Raw genomic sequence first — 14,652 nt, 5'->3', positions numbered from 1 at the left:
TGGTAAAAAAACACCCACCAAAGTTTGATGAGAGAGATTATTATACACATATCCTATTGCAAAATCTCCACATACAATGCACATAAACTTGCAACGCATTGCAACATGTATTAACCATATGATCTATTTTGACGTGGATCTAGACATTATGGAATCGTGCACTGCCCCAAATGAACCTAGCAAATTCATTCAGATTGGAAAAAAAGAAAGGTTGAATTGTTGTTACTACAAAATTAACATTTATTGTTTCCATTCCAATTCCACCTTCATATTAAGTTATATTTTGATAGGATGGCTTCCTTATTTTACATTCGAAGATTTTGATCTTGAGGAGCGCTTTTAACTACTTTCATATGGCTCAATTAACATTTCTTACCCCATCATTGTGTCTAGGAGCTTCTTACACATTGGATGGATCATTTTGATGCAAGGCCCATATAAGGGTGTCTCGACTTGTTTTTAGTTTTATGTTTGCCATTGTAGCTACTAGGTGATGCCACTCTAGTAGTTTATTGCCAACCAAAGATCCAAAAAGAGAGTGGAGTCTTTTTCGCACCCCTAGACTTGCCACGAGTATGAACCCTAGACTCGAAACCAAACATCATGCATCTCGAATTATAAAAAATAGATAAATAACCACCATGCGACAGCTCAAAACTGGTTTTAAAGGTGGTTTTGCAAGAACTAGACATCATACACCCTATATCTCTCAAAACCGAGAAAATTACCCTTCTCAAAAGTTTAAGTGGTTTCCAAGGTGATTTTGTTGATACGGCATGCAGGTCTCACATGTTAGAATCAATGCCCTCTCTCTCTATATATATACCTTGGTTTTGAGCCACTCCACTTGGTTTCTTGCTACATTACCCATTTTCGGGCCAAGCGTTTATAAGCCACCTTTCCTTCCCTCCATGAATACCCTCTATGTGTCTCTCAATGCAAGTCGACCCACTTTTGAATCTTCTTTAGAGTTCCCCTAGGGATTTTTTTTTAAATACAAACGATAACATGAACAATTGGAAGTGACATTTGAGGGTATTTGGATCCTAGAACTAAAGTTTAATCCATCATATAATGATAGACTAAATGTGGGGTAATCAGGGGCTAATAAGGGCTAATGACCCTAAGCACCAATTAGTCTGATTAGTTCTTATTAGCCCATTATTAGGTTTCTTGTTTGGTACCCAAAATCCAGGACTAAATTTCGCTCATGGGACCAAACACAACATTTTAACACTTTTGAGATAACGCATTTGCAACGGTTGATCCCGGTTATGCACCCTCAAACGGTACATTATGACTGTAACCGTATTTGGCAGGTGAGGTTACATATCAGTGGGGTCCATATGCTACTTAAAAAAAATTCTTTCTCCGTCTATCTCGTGGCCACACGGAAGATTCTGCGTCCGTCGTTTTGTCTCTCTCTTACACGACTGGTTCGACTCGTCTACGCAGTTCACTTTTTAGTCTGCAACAGCATGTTCATTTGGTTGTAAACGATCATAGTATTTTTGTTTCATATCAAATCAGCTAATAGTAATAATTCACGATTATATGATCGTATTAGCACCGACCAGGCTGATTTCAGATGACACTGCAAGCTCCACCTTTTACGACGATGTACAGTAGCGTAGAATCATATGCCAAGGCGATGGGACGTAAGGTTAACCACTCGATGCGACAGCATCCAGCAGTATCAAAACGATGCTACTAGTTCCATCAAATCGCTGTCCTGCCAGGCTTCATCGCCGACAGTACCAGTGTCGTCTTCGCTTAGCTAATACTCCGTAAGAAGGTATCGTTGGTTGATTTCTTGTTAAAGAAAAATATTATTTATTTATTAAAAAATACTATTTATAAGTAAAGTCTATCGATAAAATGACAAGACAAACAACAGGAACACAGGATACAGCCGTAAATGCCCCTTTTTTTTACTCTTGGATAGGCTTGCCTGCTGCCTCCGGGTAACTTTTGCTGGAAAAGCAAAACAACTTACGACAGGTCAAATTTGATGTCATCTAATTATGAGCGGAGGTAGTATTTCCCATCTAATAACATAATAATAAAGGTCAAAATATACAAAACCCAAATCTTTTAGTAACCAAATCAAGATATGTATAGACTAGCTTATATTACATTGTACACGGTGCACACAGCCGGGAACTCTGGATACATGCATGGAATTAATATATAGTCAGGCACCGATAGCATATTCGTTTGCCTATCTTGCCAGTTTGGCGCTTTTCTCCTAATCCAAATATATTCATGACTAGTTGCATGATGAGGCAAGCACGGGATTTTTGTTTAATCCTCGTGATCTTGGTATGGTGCGCACAAATTGGCATTAGAGAATTGTACACACAACCGATTTCGTTCAACAGTCTCCACCTAGCCCCTCTCCTTTATTGTTTAGATTCTCAACCCACCATGCATCATTGATTGTCAAACAGCTAGCACACGTACTACCGTGATGCTGTTTGTTTAGATATTGACTACCATGGTGCTGTGAGTTCATTCCTTATTATATCCAGTGTAATTCTTTTGACTTTTTTTTAAAATAAAACTTTTAGGCACTATTTTTCACACTATTATAACGTAGGCATTTTCGGCTTATATGTGCGCCCCATCAATGCACACTAAATCAGTAATTCAACGCTCGAACCAGAAATTAATGCTCATTTGGGTAACAAATCTGTTGCAACCACACTCGCGTCTGAAAATCGGTTGATTTTAATGTGTGGATTCAAGTGCGTTAATTTACGTTGCACCGATCCTATTACTTATACACTTGTATTGGAAGTGCTTCATTGAATCTCTATCCCTTTCGAGCTCCTGCCGCGCCTTAAAAATGGCGATGTGACCAGCCCACGCTGAAGCATCCATCAAGGATGGTTATGGACTACGAGAATCAGGCACGTTATCGTACTGCCCGAAAGAAGACTATGGAACAGTGCCATCTGTACGGCCGATACCGTTTGTTCAATGCTAGCAGCATGGGGCGTTTGAGATCACAAGATCAATGGTATCAATAGCAATAGGGATCGATACTAGCCTAGCCACTACATTACGTTGCTGCTAATCTTATAATTAATTACAGTACATTTTACGAGCTTTTTGAGACGAAAAATGTTCACTCAACTTTTAATTAACCTGTGGCATTTTTCAGGTCATGAGGTGGATGGAAAATGCTCAATTCTTGCCCTGATCAAATAAAAGCAGCCAGCGCCCAGCGGGTAGTAGTTGCAAATGCGGTATAGTTTAAGCTATCTCCAGCTCTAAATACCAATACTTTTCAAGGCACAGGTCATCAACCCTTTGTACTCTTGCTCGTTGTACCGTCTCCCAGCAGCTGACTTGACAAATCACGCTTCACAAGCAACGCCCAACACGTACTAGAGCACTCAAACTCAACTGACGAAGCAACCCAATCCACACCAACATCTTCTCCTGCCTCTGCCTGTCGCCCTGTCATGTCCTAGGTCGCGTAGCCAAACCAGAGGCAGTCCGTTACAGTGCCGATGCTCGGTGCGGTCAATTCGCCGCGCGCGGCCGGCCAACGCGAGTTCAGACGGCGGAAAAATCACCGCGCGGGAGGCAGGCGACTCCGCTGAAAAGTTGGAGGTTCTGGTGCGTGCTCCCGTCCGTCCGGCCGGCCTGTCAGGCAGAGGTGGAACGCGTGGATTATACAAACTGGCCGGCAGGGCGGCTAGACGGAGACGGTAGCTCGCTACGGCAAGTCATCTATCAACCACTACGTGAGCAAAGACGCATCGCCAAGGCAGGTCATTGGCTGGTTTGGTAACGCCGCCCACAGCCCACCTCACCTCCTCTCCTCTGCCCCTTCTCCTTTCGTCTTGCCTTGTCCTGCTGCAATTTGCATTATTATTTTCGCCCGGCCGTGTGATGCCTGGTTTCTTGATGTGGCTTCGGCGAGACACCGACGTCTCAACCATTTCTCTCGTATCTTTCTGATTATTTTCTTTCCCGGCTTACGTACGTACACGCCCATTCGTATCGTTGCCGCGCGTCTCTATTAATTCAGCTGCTTGGCAGCCAAGTTCTTTCTCGCGTTTAGGGTGGCGTGACTGGGAGCTCGGGTGTCCTCGGGTCCATGGCGATCGATCGACAAGGGAAGGCTTGCTACATGAGAGGTGGTAAGGAAGTACGGTGGCGTTTGTTGGTTGGCTGAGAGAGTGCGATGTTGGCATGGTTCAATCAAATCGCCGGCCGGGTGACTTAATTCTGCGCTTTGGATCGATCGAGGTGCTGTGATTGAGGGCGGTGTTTCCACCGTTTGATTGAGCCGTGCCAATATCACAACCTTCTCTAGCCTATATATATGTGGACTGCAGTTTTGTATGCTACTGCTTCCTCAAGGTACGGGATTTTTGTGTTCTTTTGTCACCCTGCTATACCTATACGCCCTGAAATTTAAGTTTTGGGTTTTCATCTTGTATATATATAACATGGGATGTACTATTTGTGGCATTAACAGGTCAAGTATATAGCTGGCAGCAGTTGACCTATGGTTTCCGGGTGATGTTGTTTTTTTGCTATTTATATCCAGTCTTGCAATTTTTTTAAGAAATTTCCTCCTGTGTTGTATAAGGTGAAAATAGTATACATAGGCCGTAATCTGCTTATGGTAAATTGGACTAGTGCATACACAGCATACGAACTATCGTTCAAGACTCCACTAAAAGTTCTCCTGAAGCTCCATCAGAGGGGAGAATTCAACAGAATTGAACCCAGAGGGGCAGAAGTTTATGAACAGGGAGCCAAACTGTTCTTTGTTTCATTAATTCTAGGAAGCAAATAATGGCCCCTGGCCACTATGCACCAGCCATGAGCCATCCATATTAGCCAGTCATAGTCGCCCACAGCCAAGCCAGCGGCGGCTCATGCTTGCAGCCTGTTCGTTTCGGCTGAAACGATCGTGGATCGTAAGCCAGAAGTATTGCTGGTTGGTTTGGTGTGAGAGAAAAATATTGTTGCAGCTTATAATTCATGATCTTATAAGCCGAAATGAACAGGCTGTTGGTCGGTTGCTAGCTGTGGCGGGTCATTGGTGCCTACAAGTGGTGGCTAGGAGGAGTCTAGGGTACTCTAGTGTTGGTCAAAGCTTTGTTTTCATTGTTCTACTACTGTTGGCAGTATGAGCATTCACAATTCGCTTGTGAAAAGAATAGCTGATTTATTACCGGACGATGATGACTATGGGGTGTTTGGTCCGTGGATGTTCGGATACTAATTATGAGGATTAAATATGAGTTGATTATAAAACTAATTGCACAGATAGAGGCTAATTTGCGAGACAAATCTATTAAGCCTAATTAATTCATTTTTGTAAAATCATTTCTGTTGGTCTAGCGCTGCATAGTTGTAGGAAACACGCAAGAAAACAAGGTGGTTCTATCCGTAGACATATTATCATATATCAAAATATACAAGGATGGCACGAAAGGATGTTTTAGGATTATTTGGCTAATGATCCTAAGTACGGTCTAGCTTTATTCCATCGGAGGTTCGCATGTGTTCAGTTCATCAATAGTACTATGTGATATTTTTATAATGTGGTTCTATTAATTTCATTTATGTCTTTGTAGGTTTAGGATGAGTAGTGGACTTTTCCTACGCATAATGCATGTTATAGAAGTCCATGATTACTACTATCGCATGATTTTTCGTCCAACAAGTAGATCGGTGTTTTGTGCTAGAAAAAAAATAAGGTAACATACGGGACACGGATTTATACTACTTTAGATACATAGTACCCTATGTCCAGTGGAGAAAACTTTCTATGCGACGTGCGCTCGGACTACAGGGACATTGATGGTGTTTGTGGAGGATTTATAGGATGGGTTTGTCGAAGATATGGTTGTGACCAGGGGCTCCCTACTCCTCCTTGTATGGTCCAAAAGATAGGGTTATAGATGGGAGGCCTAATCGTCCAGCAAATATGATTTGTCTAGTTTGTTACAAGAAAATCTAGTTGAATTTCAGTGGATCTTTTACAAGTTACTCGGCTTATAAGTATATCTAGCCTATGACTAGGGCTCGATATAATGACACAACTACTTTATGTAAAAGAGGAATGTTGCCTATGAACAATGTTGGATCATTATATGCTACTAGGTATAGGCTTTTCAGGGGCAGCTGAGGACCCTTTTTTAGGAGCAGTTGGGTGCATCTGTCCCTACTAATCTGTCTCTATAAATCAACGATTTCTATAGAAATTGTTTGCAGGGGCGGTTGTGTATTTGTTGGGGGCGGCTGAGCTGCCCCTATAAATCGTTTTTTTTTTCAGAAATCACAAATTTAGGCCTAAAATAACAATAAAAATAGCAATTTTTTTTATCCAAGGACATCTTAACTGGGTAGCCCCACACGTGTGCAGCCACAGGCGCTCGAACTCACGACCTCCGTCCTCATGTGTTCCTCCTCTAGACAATCCACTCATAAGACAATTGTGTCTATTTGGGATATTTGTCCGTCTCACTTTATCTTGAACCAATTTTAAACTAAGTATTTGGGACCCTAAATGGATTCAAATGAAAAATCCATCAACTACAAAGTTGTATAACTTTTCAAGATCTGCAACTTTTATTTTGATCATTTCTCCATCTGAGGTCATTTGAAAAATTCAAATTTCAAATCTAAGAACTTCAAACGTAATTTCCTATAGATAGATGATTAAAAAAAGTTATCAACTATAAAGTTGCATAACTTTTCGAGATCTACAACTTTCATTTTGGTCATTTCTCCATTTGAGGTCGTTTGCAAAATTCGAATTTCAAATGTGAAAACTTCAAACGTAATTTCGATAGATAGATGATTTCAAATAAAAAAGTTGTCAAGCACAAAGTTGCATAACGTTTTAAGGTTTACAACTTTTATTCTAGTCGTTTCTCCATTCGAGATTGTTTGCAAAATTTGAATTTCAAATGTGAAAACTTCAAACATAATTTTTCATGGATAAATGATTTCAAATATAAAAGTTGTCAACTACAGAGTTGTATAACTTTTCGAGATCTAAAACTTTTGTTTTGGTCATTTCTCCATATAAAATAGTTTTAAAAAATTAATTTTTAATATGTAATTCTGTTGTTCGGCGCATATTTATAGGGGCAGCTAGATCTAGAGTCGCCCCTACAACTAGGGTCATTTGTATGTATTTGTAGAGGCGGCTCATTTTAGGAACCATTTTAGAGATAGTTTTAGATTGAGCTACACCTAAAAAAAGAGGTATTGCTACAAATATTTTTTTAGTAGTGATAGTTGTTTGTAAGAATATGAGGCCTATATTTTGGGGGCAGATATTGTGGCAGAACCGCCTAATCTAATGCTTTCTAGGAGTGCTTGTCTTCCATTAGACACTAAGCACTCAGGGGAGAACACTAAATTACTCGGTTCCTTTGGGCACACCCCAGGGGAGAACCCGAAAATCCATATTTTTACAATCAGAATCACAAATGAGAGAATAAAGCTTACATCATTCTTAACCATTTCTTACATCACTTTTAATATAACATCAGAGTATAATATTTATTGTTATAACAGTGGAATGTAAGCATATTATCAGAGTTACGAATAATTTAAGTTACAGCAGAATATAAACATGTTATCAGAATTATAGCGGAAATAAATATCTATTTATGACATGATGAAGCATTGATATATAAACTATGACAACAGATTATAAAACTTTCCTTTATAAAATATTTGGTGAGAGTTATAAATAAAGACTATGATCGCAGCGTAAGGACCAACCCATCACCCTCCTGTCCTGGGGTCCTAGGTCCCTGTCCAAACTAGGACTCCAAGCCCCCGCCCCTGAGTCCCGGACTCAGTGCGGTGTAAGGATCTCCTCCACAAAAAAAAACCTAACAGTCGGTCCAAAAAGAGCCAAAACCCACGACAAGAGAGCAACAAGTCTTCCAAGCGCCCATACCCAAGTCCTTAACCGACACAACCTCTTATGCAACGATGGCTTATGCAACGACCGGTCCTTAACCGACACAGACAGGGAAAGCAGTGTAACCAAGCCATGCCCTGCGTCCACGGCGACACAACCTCTTACACCCACCAATATCCAAACTATATCCCTGTCCGGTCACCATTTTCCTTTCCACCATTTATATTTTTCCAAGTGATAATAATACTGTAATATATTTCCTATCTCTCGCAAGTGACAGGCAATCACTCGACTTCTATCGAAGTCTTGAAGCATACCAATCTACACAATCCTATCATACTAGTAAAACTCATAGGATAAAGATATTTATGTAAGTGGGTTTCAACCAACTCCTTAAAACTTAATGCACAATTATAATTTAAACTGCAGAAGAGTAGGGGTTATGCACCGGGGCTTGCCTGGGTAAGATATATATTAAAAAGTTAGTATCTGCATCTTTAGATCATCCACCATCAACTGAATAGAAATCCCATTGCATTATCTGCTTGAGAGAATACCATTACACCATCTTCGAATTCTCAATCATCCTTCAATTGATCCATTGATCCATCATCGTACCTATATGATATGCATTGATGCAAATGCATAGATGTAAATAATCGACGATAGCCAAAATGCTTAGAAATCCGATCACACCTCATAAGCTAACGAGATAGCTCTAAGGCTGGTCTACGTATCCTTGTTGTCGAATAAGGCGTTACTTCCCAACCAACGTTTTAGTTATACAAACCCAAGTTGTTTCTTTATTCTATTCTATCAATTTAATCTTTATTCGCAATAGGACATCATTATCTATTTAGCAAACTAATTATTTCGGAGCTACAAAAATTACAGTAAGTACCTAATATTGCTAGGAGCCTACTGTAAAAATTTTAGATCCAACACTATTACCAATTTATCACAATAATTCCTACAAGTTTATATTTTTATAATATTAAGTACCTTAATTTAATTATATAGCTTCCAAGAATATTATAAAACTATGTGAACAAAATATACTAACAAGTATATCATGATTTTAGAAGACTAATAAAATTGGTTTCAAAATTTTTGGACAACTACACAAATTTATATTGATTTTACAAGTTTCAGTCATTTCAACACAAACTAGAAAAAGAAATGGGCACTCAGGCCGGCCTTGGCCAGCACGACCCACGCGGGCGGCCAAGAGGCCTAGGCACCCGCAGCCCAGCCAGGAAGGCAGACGGCCCATCGGCGCGCATGCGGCAGCGGCCCGTGGCCGGCTGCAGCCCACGGCGCACGGCGCAACGGCCTAGGCGCGGTGCGGAGCAGGCCGCTGTCGCGGAGTGTAGGGCGAGCGGCCCAACAGGCCCACACCAGCAGCACAGTGGCCTAGGCCACAACGTAGGTCGGCCCAGGCGGGCAGGTGGCATGGCACATTTGCGAAGCAGCCCCTGTACTTTCCTTAAATTAACGAAACCCTTATTTATAGACCTATGAGTCTAGTGTTTTTGCGAAATGAACCCGATAAAGAATCCTATTTGTGCTTCCTCGCCATTCTCACCTTCTCTTCACAAAAGTAGAGCACCGCAGGGGAATTCGGCCAGCGGCCAAATCCAGTCGTGAGGTCGTCGACGGCGGTGAGGAGGCGGCGTCGTGGCTCGATCGCTGCCGGGCGCACCCGCTGGTGGACATGGCTCATCCAGAGCTAGAGTGTGGAGCTCATGCGGTGAGGTGGTGGTGTGGGGTGACGCGGGATGGCCACTGTGGTGACGCGGCCAAGGCGAGGACGGTGGACGGCGCAGAGGAGGCTACGGTGGCTCCGAAGGTGCAGCGCCATGGGCTTCGGTCCAACACATCCGTAGGGGCAGGGTGATGGCAGGCGCGAGACGCTGCAATGGCGGCGCGAACACGATAGAGATGTGCCACGGGGAAGAAGAGGAAGGGGACTCCGACGCTGCACACGGAGGAGACAGCACCATGGAGCGCAGCGGCTCGGACACGCTCGGAAAGTGCCTTGGCGGCGGCGAGGGCATCGGCGTGCGGGCACAGGAGGCGCCGCGATGCAAGGAAGAAGGCGGAGCCATGGAGGCGGAGCCCCACGGCAGCAGCAGCAGCAAGCCAGGCTGGGAGGCTTACGCGTGCAGTAGGCTAGCCAAGGTAGGGCACTGCAGTGCTTTGGGCAGCGCGGTCAGCAGCGGGGTCGAGGGGCGCGGACCAGGGCGGGCGCGATGGTTGTGCAGCGGCGGCGTGCGCACGTGAGGAGGAAGGCATGACCGGGGCGGATGAGCAGCGCGCATGGTACACGAGCAACACAGTGGGACTACGGCACGGGGAGGCACGTAGGACGGAAGGTGCTATGACGGCGAGGTATGACAGTAGCACGAGACCATGGGGCAGCAACCGACAATGGTGGCCAGGTGCAGCGACAGAGGCGGTGGCTGAGCAGGCGCATGAAAGGGACAGCGCCTGAGAGCCACAGGCCCAACACGGACCTAAGGAACATGGGCGCACTTGCGCACGGTTAGCAGCAGGGCACGGTGCTCATGCGCGCTGTGGCCAGGCAACGGCGGCCGAAAGGCAGGGGAAAAAGGTAGGGAATGAGGGACAGGTCTGGCATGGCTTGGCCTCATCATTGGCGTGATGTGTAACACCTCTAGTGTTATGAGCTCATTTAGCACCGAGATTTAGACCTGGCAGGATTTTCGAAACAAGTTTTCTCGGATTTTAAAATTAAAAAAAATAGTTTCTTGCGTCCACAGCAAAAATCTGAAATTATATTTAAAAGTGTTGTTGTCCTTGCCGCACTGTTGTTCTGGACGTTTGAGTACAGTGGTGTGTCTCCCCTGCTCTGAATAAATCCATCATGTGAATTATTAAAGCCGCATCGTGTTGTCGGACCCCGTCGCCGTGTACGCGGGCTCGCTAGATATCGTCGATGGAGCAGTATCGATGTCTGCCTCCGTTGTCTCGTCGCGTTATTATGTTTATCATAGCATCGTTGCCTGCTTTCGCTATTATTATATTATCAGCATCAGCAGCATGTCGAGCGGCGACAGCTGCGATTGACGTGTCATCCGCCTTACAAAAACGCAGTGGCTCGTGAAGCTTTTAGTGCGTACATGCAACGCTTACCACTCATCAGGCTTAGCAGTACGGACATCTAGCCTTTAGCTACTGCAATGCCCAGTCTCTGTCTAGGCACATGATCGAGTTGCGCCGCGTTACGAGGCTGGTGGTGAACCACACGGCTCCTCGCGCTTGCTCTGTATTGTCTTCGTCCGCTCTCGTCCTTGCCTGCCTCAGTTGTCTGCCTTGGTGAGCAAAAACTACAAGTCATGGCGCGCCTTGGCAAGGGACAGGCCGGGTCACCTCTGTGTCGCTGCTGCTGCTCCCACTCTGTAGCATTGCCCTTCTTTTTCTTCCCCGCATAGCGTGCCTTGTCTGCAGCGTTGCCCATCGCCTCTTCCTCCCCCCACCCGCTCGCGATGCTTGTGCGCGCCCTCGGCCACATCCTGGGCCCACGTTGCCACGCTGTGTCACCACAGCCACCGTGTTCTGCCGGCGAACCACCCCTTCGCTCGGAGCCCTACACGCCCACACACCTTGGTCCCGCTGCTACCCGCAGTTGCGCGCCTAAAAGGTCCTAATATGGCTAGAGGAGGGGTGAATTGCCTATTTAAAAATCTACAAATCAACTAGAGCAATTTGATTAGTATGATAAATAGCGAAAAGCAAACTTGCTCTAGCTCTACAAGGGTCGCAAGCCACCTATCCAACAATTCTAGTTGCAATGATTCCTAGGCACACAACTTGCAAAGTTACTACTCACTAAGAGCTCTCAATCTTGCTACTCTAAAGAGCTCCACTAGATGAACTTAAAATAACAAAGCAAGCTCTAAATTCTAATTACACTAAAGAGCTCGCCACAACTAGTTTGCAAGAATATAAATGAGTGAGTAGGGTGATTATACCGCCGTGTAGAGGAGTGAACCAATCACAAGGTGAATATTAAATCAATCACCAGGAGAATACCAAATGGCAAGAGACAACCGATTTTCTCCCGAGGTTCACGTGCTTGCCAACACGCTACGTCCCCGTTGTGTCGACCAACAATTAGTGGTTCGGCGGCTAAGAGGTGTTGCACAAACCTCGTCCATACGATTGGACACCGCAAGAACCTACCCACAAGTGAGGTAACTCAATGACACGAGCAATCCACTAGAGTTACCTTTCGGCGCTCCACCGGGGAAGGTACAAATCCTCTCACAATCACCGGAGATGGCCACGAACAATCACCAACTCGTGCTAATCCTCCATCGCTGCACCAAGCCATCTAGGTGGTGGCAACCACCAAGAGCAACAAACGAAATCCGTAGCAAAACACGAACACCAAGTGCCTCTAGATGCAATCACTCAAGCAATGCACTTGGATCCTCTCCCAATCTCACAAAGATGATGAATCAATGATGAAGATGTGTGGGAGGGCTTTGGCTAAGCTCATAAGGTTGCTATGTCAATGCAAATGGCCAAGAGAGTGAGCTTGAGCCGTCCATGGGGCTTAAATAGAAGCCCCCACGAAATAGAGCCGTTGGGCTACTCACTGCACTGAACACGGGCCGACCGGACGCTCCAGTCAGATTGATCGGACGCTGGACCTTAGCGTCCGGTCATGCGATGTGCGCCACGTGTCATCGGCTTCAAACGCCGATCGCCCGATTACAACGGTCAATTGATGACTGGACACGTCAGTTAGAAAGTGACCGGATGCTAGACCTCAGCGTCCGGTTGTTTCTAGTAAGGTTCCAAACATGAATTTTCACGACCGGACACGTCCGGTCATGCTCGACCGGACTCACCCAGCGTCCGGTCACTCAATGTCTCCACTGTGCACCACACGTCTGCGTACGTCAGCATTGACCGGACGCACCCTACCAGCGTTCGGTCACTCTTCGCTCCAGCGTCCGGTCACAAGACTGAGATGCGTGCTCACTGCTGCTACTGATCAGACTCTGAACCCAGCGTCCGGTCACTACACCACCATCATCCGGTCACTCTGTGAACCCCTATCTTTTCTGTCTAGGGCACCGGTGGCACCGTCGAACTGTCCGCACTCTACGGGCGGACACTCCGCCGATAAAGTTTCTAACCCTTGCTCAAATGTGCCAACCACCAAGTGTATCACCTTGTGCACATGTGTTAGCTTATTTTCACAAACATTTTCAAGGCTGTTAGCACTCCACTAGATCCTAAATGCATATGCAATGAGTTAGAGCATCTAGTGGCACTTTGATAACCGCATTTCGATACGAGTTCCACCCCTCTTAATAGTACGGCTATCGATCCTAAATGTGATCACACTCGCTAAGTGTCTCGGTCACTAAAACAAAATGGCTCCTACAATTTTACCTTTGCCTTGAGCCTTTTGTTTTTCTCTTTCTTCTTTTCCAAGTTTAAGCATTTGATCATCACCATGCCATCACCATCATCATGGTCTTCGCCATTGCTTCATCACTTGGAGTAGTGCTACCTATCTCATAATCACTTTGATAAACTAGGTTAGCACTTAGGGTTTCATTAATTAACCAAAACCAAACTAGAGCTTTCAGCGCCGCACCACCACCACCGGGCTATCGTGCCACATCCGGTAGCCCACGCCCCATGTCCTGCTCACCCTTATCGCCTGTGCTGGTGCCATCCCTCCCCTATGCGAGTCCCCATGGTCGCCCACACCGGTGCTGCCCTCGCCTGGGACCCATGCCGCTCCACCACAGAGCACCATGCCGTTGTCGTGCCTCCCTCCACCGTCATGTGTGCGCGTGAGCGCATGGGCCCCTCGGTCACGCTGGGTCTCTATCTCCTCGGCGTTGCCCCTTTTTGTAGCGCCATGGCTGCTTCTACTGCCCCTACTATGCGTGAGCGCATCATGCTATCGATCCATCTCACCTCACCGGTCCGTCCACGTCGAGCTCGCCCACCACCTTGCCGCTACTCAGTCGCCCTGCTGCTGCTGCCGTCGTGGGCTATGCCTCCACGACACCATCGAACCAGGTGCGTGTTAGGTCCACTAGAGCCTAGGCACTTGCACCTCACCTCCCCGGTCCCCTCCGTCGCTACAGCGCCGCTGCCGCCTGTCGAGTCCACCTGCTACCGAGGTCGGGCCGCCACAGACTACTACAGACCGGATTAGGGTCGGGCGTGCGTGCGGTCGGTCACCGCCCTGCCGTGCGGCCAGCAAGCTCGCCCTCTCCGTCGTTGAACCGTGCATGGGCTGGCAGATTGCTCCGTGCTCTAGTTTTGGGAAGAGAGAGCAAGGTGAGAAATAGAAACAGGACTTTTCCTTGGATCCAGTTGCGCAACGCTAGACTCAAGTGAATAGTGCCAATGTCCTGTGGGTAGATTTAAGAAAAGTAAAGGCACCTTATCACAAATGTACCACTGGCCACGCGCCCGCCTGGGCCTCTGGCTGGCCTGCTTCCACGTGTTGGGCTCCCCCGCTGGGGCCAGCCGTTTCCAGCCTGTTGGCCCGTGCGCCCTTCGCATCCACGTCCTCGGCCTACTTGACACCAAGCCTGGGCGTTCCTGTGCGCGCCCCGCCTGGGCCGCCCTGGTTGCCGATGCACCGGGGCCGTGCTGAGCGCCTATGGGCCGGCGTGGTGCTGCACGCGTTGGGCCGCGCCTGCTGCACTTGGGCCGCTGGACCGAATGTGTGGCCG

The sequence above is a fragment of the Miscanthus floridulus genome, chromosome 2 (assembly GCF_019320115.1).
Source record: "Miscanthus floridulus cultivar M001 chromosome 2, ASM1932011v1, whole genome shotgun sequence".
NCBI classification, from domain to species: domain Eukaryota; kingdom Viridiplantae; phylum Streptophyta; class Magnoliopsida; order Poales; family Poaceae; genus Miscanthus; species Miscanthus floridulus.
Note: the sequence above shows the minus strand (reverse complement) of the source record.